The following is a 6313-nucleotide window of genomic DNA, read 5'->3' on the forward strand; positions in this document are numbered from 1 at the left end:
ACTCTCCAGTCCAGCTGGTGAATTTGGGAATTTTGAGGCAATGTTACAATTGCCTTATGTACACAGACAACCCTCTCCTCCTTCCAACAAACTCTAATACATGTGAGAGATGCAGTTACACAGCCAAACTGGAGGCAGAACTCTCTCAACCCAAGACTGGCACAGTCAGTCAGGAGGAAAAGGTAACCACCCGCACCACAAATCCAGTCTCACACAGACCTATTGCATCTGCATACCAAACACATAAACACACAAAAACATATTGAGGCTCTAAATAAAAATCTGCCTAAACAGCAAAGACCTCCTAAGCAGATATCCAAGCAACAGCCACCCCTCAACAATACCCACGAATCACATATCTCACAAAATCAGTGTGCCTCACAGTCACAGCCCTTGAGGCCAAACTACACACCAAATACACTTGTTATAGGGGACTCTATTGTCCGGCACACTGACGTCCCGCTCACCAGACTGAACAAGGAGAAGGTCACTGTAAGCTGCCTGTCGGGTGCCAGGATCCGCCACATAAAGCAAGCACTCAGGTCACTCCAAAGCAAGTACAAGTATGACTCCGTCATTGTCCATGCTGGTGTGAATGACCTGAGACGTATCTCCCTGGACTACATGAAAAGAGACATAGAGGAGCTCTCTGACCATGTAGCCCAGGCTGGTATGACCCTGACCTTGAGTAGCATATTGCCCTCACCAAGAATGATGCCACAGTATAAAGACAAAGTGATCAGTTTCAACAATTGGCTAAAGTATTGGTGTCATTCAAAGGGGATCCAGTGTCTGTCAACCTGGGATGACATGCTCGACAAGCCACGTTGCTTCGCTAGGGATGGCTTGCACCTGTCACCCTTAGGCTTTCGTATACTGGCCAAGGTTCTTGCCACCCCCATAGTGCCTTTTTTAGGCAAGGCTCAAAGGACAAACCCACCTCCATAGACAACCCAAGGATAAAAAAACTAAAGGTAATGCCTACTCAATGCCAGAAGTCTAAACCTCAAGATGCACGCACTCGAGGCTCTCCTCAGCATGGAGAAAATCGGTCTGTGCAGTAACAGAAACCTGGTTCAAGGCTCCTGAGAGCACCCCAGCACTGCCAGGTTATAACTCATACCATGCGTTTCGGCCCCAAAACTCGGACGAAGCACAAAAGGAGGAGTATCTATATTCATCAAAGATACCTACACCTCCAGGTTGGTGGCACTGCACGAAGCATTGGAAACCATCCATGTGCAACTAACAGCAGGCAAAACTGCCTTTCAGTTTGTAGCCTGCTACAGAACACCCTCCCTATTACAGGAACCCCACTTGGCATTCCTGAGAACACTGGAGAATATGAAGGTCTCTCCAAACACTGTTATTGGGTGACTTCAACTACCCAAACATTGACTGGGAAAACTACTCAAGCCCAAACACCCTGCCAACGGTTCCTTGAATTTATAAACTCTAACGCAATGGAACAACTGGTCACCACTCCCACAAGAGGGAACAACATAATGGACCTGGTCATCACCAACATGGGGACTCTATGTTCCACACCAGAGGTAAACCCTCATTGGTAAGATCAGACCATAAACAAATTTCCCTGGACATCCATATCCCATCCCCACCCCCAGCCAAGGAAATCACTGTAAAGAATTTCTCAAAAGCCAACTTTGCACTTCTCAAGACTGAGATGGAATCCTTCAAAGCCCCTGGGCCAGAGGATAATACAGCCCAATCCGCAGAATCCTTTACAAATGCATTCTATGAGCACCTGCAGGAATGCATGGATTGTGCTATCCCAAATAAAACCAAGACTCACTCCTCCAAAAATAGGAGACCGGTTTGTTGGAACCCAGCCATAAATAAGCTATACAACCGAAGGAGGAAGCTACTACATGACAGAGCAAAATCCCAAAAAGGGAAGGCATCTCTGATGAGTATTAGCAAGAAACTTCGTTCTCTCATAAAATCATCAAAGGCCATTTTCGAAAGAAAAATTGCCCTAGACACTAAAGATAATCACAAGGCCTTCTTTAGTTATGTCAGGAACATGGGCGGAAACTCCCAGATATGCTCTGAATTGTTGCATAACGGTACAAAATATACCGAACCTACAGACATAGCCAACATCCTGGCAGACAGATTCAGCAGACTCCCCCTTCCCCGTCAAAGGAGAAAATGCCTATCCCAACTGAATGTAACCTCCCTGACATCACAGATGCACAGGTGAAAGCTGCCCTCTCCAAAGCAAAAAAACACAGCATCTATGGGACCAAACGGTGTCCCAGGCTGTGTCTTACACGAGCTCCAAGAAGAACTGAACCCTCAGATTAAGTCACTGTTCAGACTTAGCCTTACTACAGGATATGTACCCAAAGAATGGCGTACAGCTACAGTGGTCCCACTCCACAAAGGTGGTGCCACAACGGACCCCGGAAACTATCGCCCCATAAGCCTGACTAGTCTGATCTGTAAAGCTATGGAGCGTATTATCATGGAACTCATAAACAAAGACATTGGGAACCTCCAGACACTGGACCCTACCCAATTCGGCTTTAAGGGCAGATCTTGCCTCTTAAACCTAGTTGATTTCTTTGAAACAGTTACCAAAGCCATAGATGAGGGCAAGGTAGTCCACACAGCCTACCTGGACCTCGCAAAAGCCTTCGACACAATACCCCACTCGGGCATCATAAATAAGCTTACTGGCTTAAATATAACTATATTAAATATATCACAAGATGGGTTGCAAACTGGCTCAGAGATAGAAGCCACATGGTCAGAATCGCAGGTGCCATGTCCGAATCCAAACCAGTTAACAAGTGGCGTCCCACAGGGCTCAGTTCTGGGACCTCTCTTGTTCGGTATATACTTCTCTGAGGTTCAGGCTAACACGGGGGGATTATGATTGACAAAGTTCGCAGATGACTGCAAACTGGGGGCCATAATCGAATCTCCAACTGACACAAGCATCCTCCAAAAGGGTCTTACAGAGACGGATGCTTGGTGCCAGAGCCACGGCCTCAAGCTAAATGCTAAAAAGTGCATAGTCATCCCCTTTGGGAAAAACAAGGTGCCCACAAATTACCACATAGGTGGTAATCCATTAAGTACGGAAGAAGTAATTAGAGATTTGGGGACAAACGTAGATAGTGATCTCTCCTTTAATAATCACGTTGCCAAAGTGGTTAGAAAGACCTTCTATATAGCCCACCTTATCACAAAAGGGTCCGCATCTAGATCAAGAGAGGTCATTGTGCCCCTCTACTCGTCACTCATCAGGCCCATAATTGAGTACAATGCCCCTTTTGGGATGTACCTTACCCGACACCTGCAGCAACTGGAAAGACCCCAAAAGTACCTCACCAAGAGGATCATGGGCTACAAACAGATGTCCTATGCAGCTCGACTAAAGAAACTCCAGCTCTACTCAGTTGCTTACTGCCTACTCGGAGGCGATCTATGCCTGACGTACAAAGCCATGTCAAACCCAGAATTAATGGACATGCTCCACCTCAAAAAATCCAAGTCCCTTAGAGCTACACGATCCAGGGACCTAAACCTCAGCACAAAAATAAATAGGACATGCTGGAGGGACAGATTCATTTCCCAGAGGCTCCCCTCACTCTGGAATAGAATTCCAATTCATATTAGACATAGCTCCTCGCTGACCCTCTTCAAGCGAAATCTGGACGTGTGGATGGGAGATCGCAAATTCACCCCTGGGATCTCTTCTGTGTCCCTGCTAGACAGAGGCACAGTAAACTAATCTTAAAAGGGTACCTTCTGTGACCTACTTGAGGCACAGTAGGCTAATCTAATAGGGAGGCGGAAGCCAAATACACTCTGGCTAGGCTTATAAATGCCCTAGGGCAGATAGCCTAGTATCTACCTATGAACCTATTACATTTGCGGCCTTGCTGACCAAAAGATAAACATTTCTCCCTTTATAGAGTCATGACTTACACCACAGTTACGACAGTTTGCACTGAAAGTGGGTTGGGGCCCATGCTTTGAGTTTGACTCGCCCTTGTGCTTCACTGAGACTGTGCGGACTGTAGAATTTGCTAGAAAGTTCTGGGGTTTAACAGCGAGTGCTGCAGGGACTACAGTTGCTGCTATGTGCTTGGGCCTGTTTCTTTTAGCCACTTGCTGCATCCTATCAACATGAGCTTTATTACTGTGCCTTCTAAAGCTGTTCTCATTTGTAAGCATATTTGTGTCCTTTTCTGTGAGCTCGTATATTTGACAGATATCAGTGGCCTTATTCAAAGTTCAGTCACTATCATGAAGCAAAATCTTTCTCACAGCATCATCTTTTATGCCACAGACAAGTCTATCCTTTATCAGTTCATCCCTTGTCACCAAATCTGCACATTTTAGCTTTATTTCTCAGGTCAGTTATATATGCTGCAAAAGTTTCACCAGGCTTTTGATCCCTTGTGTAAAATAAGTATCTTTCCATTGTAACATTTGTCTAGGGGTTACACATTTTTGTTTTAAGCATTCTGGGTCCTCCCTTGACTCAGCTGGTACAACAACATAACAGTCTTCCCCCTCTCCTTTATAGACAGCAGGTGTATACACAAATGAACGTTCCCTTTCTATGGCTTCTGACCCAATGAAATTAAGTAGAATAAATGCCTTTGTATGGTCATCTTTGAATGCAGCCTGTATAAAAATGTTGTACTCTTGCTCAAACACTGTGCAGTTCTCAGCCACATTTACTATCAAACACAAGTGCACTGGGTTTTCGAAGTCCATCTGCCATGGCCAAAAATGTACACAAACACACTGAAAATAATGGCCCTTGTAATTATGTATGAACAAACTGTTCTGTGAGCTTGTAATTACATTCACATTTACAATAAACTCTTTGCAATACTTTCTTTGCAAAATATGCTCTGTAATGGCTGTACTGTGCAAAATATGCATGCCCTGTAATGGCTGTACTTTTGCGAAATATGCCTTGTAATGGCTGTACTTTTGGGAAATCTCCTTACTGTATCACTTCACAAATATGCAAACACTTTTTACACTTCTGATAACTCTGATATGTTAATATAAAAATACATATGCTTAGCGAAAAATGCAGTTTTTACTTGTTTTATGCAATTCGAACTATTTTCCGTAGTAATTTGAATATTTTTTATCAATATTGTACATATTGGTTTATGCGAATATTGTTTAGAGTGGTTTTATATGCCTCATTTCATATTATGCAAAAAGAAATGGTGCTAAGCAAGTTTTAATATAGAAAATTTGTTTCTGACTTGTTTTGCGAAGTATGCACATTTTAGGAATGATCCACTCTTGTATATTCCACCAGCATCTAAGCAAGTGCCTTAAGTAATTTGTCAAGCCATTTCTGACTCCATGCCCCTTCGGTAGGCTTCTTCTAACTCCGTGTCCTTTTAGACATGCCACTTCTGACACCATGTCGCTCGTTCATCTCTTAACGCATATAACAAGAAGGCTTGAGGTTTCATTAGGTGTATTAATACATACAAACACATCCGGATGGATAGCAGCATCATTAAATAAGAACAAACTAGTTAACAGACAGACCTTGCATACATACTTGCATATATTTCAACAGCTAATGACAAAATGGCAGTCTAGCTTGCTCGTGCTTAGTATTTATACACTTGTGCAAGCCCTTGGATAGCTTCTTAAAGGTATGTACACAATTATTGATCTACAGTTACATTAAATACCATTTGTATTTTGCTAGAACTTGTGTTGGAGAACAGTTCTTTTACCTTTAATGATGAGTTTTATTGGCAAAAGAAGGGTGTAGCTGTGAGTGCTAGGGTAGCACCAGTTTTTGCAAATCTTGTTATGGCCTGGTTGGAGTCTGAATTTTTGGTACAACATCTTTTTTTGCCAAAGTATGTCTTTACAAGTGTTAAGTCAGTGATTTTTTTTTCTTTTGGAACTGTACTTTAGAGGAAGTCTATGAATTACGCAAAGCATTGAATCTAATAAGCAATTTTTTTATCTTTCACATTAGGAAATTTTGGGAGTACAGTCCAATGTTTAGGTTTATCAGTTAGTTTTGATAGCATAAATCAAAAATTCGCAAGTAACATTTTAGGAAAGACACCTTTACAGACAATTATTTGTTTGCTAACAGCCAAAACCCATATTTTATGTAAAAGAATGTTATCTGTGGAGAGTTTTAGACTTAGATTAGTAAGTAATGAGAGTAGTTTTTTCAGTGAACTTTAATGTTCTTAAAAATTATTTGTAAATGGGGACTATATAGTAGAACTATTGGATGCTGTTATCTGTGAAATTAAAGCAAAAATGCAGACTC

The 6313-nt window shown here is 42.5% G+C and overlaps 1 protein-coding gene across 2 annotated transcripts in view; it reads left to right on the top strand.

Moving 5' to 3' along the window:
* Window positions 1-6313, top strand: part of PUM3 (pumilio RNA binding family member 3) — a 907478-nt gene that overhangs the window by 47384 nt on the left and 853781 nt on the right. The window lies entirely within an intron of this gene.

Source organism: Protopterus annectens, chromosome 2.part0 (assembly GCF_019279795.1).
Source record: "Protopterus annectens isolate FY-2018-M chromosome 2.part0, PAN1.0, whole genome shotgun sequence".
Taxonomy (NCBI): Eukaryota; Metazoa; Chordata; order Ceratodontiformes; family Protopteridae; genus Protopterus; species Protopterus annectens.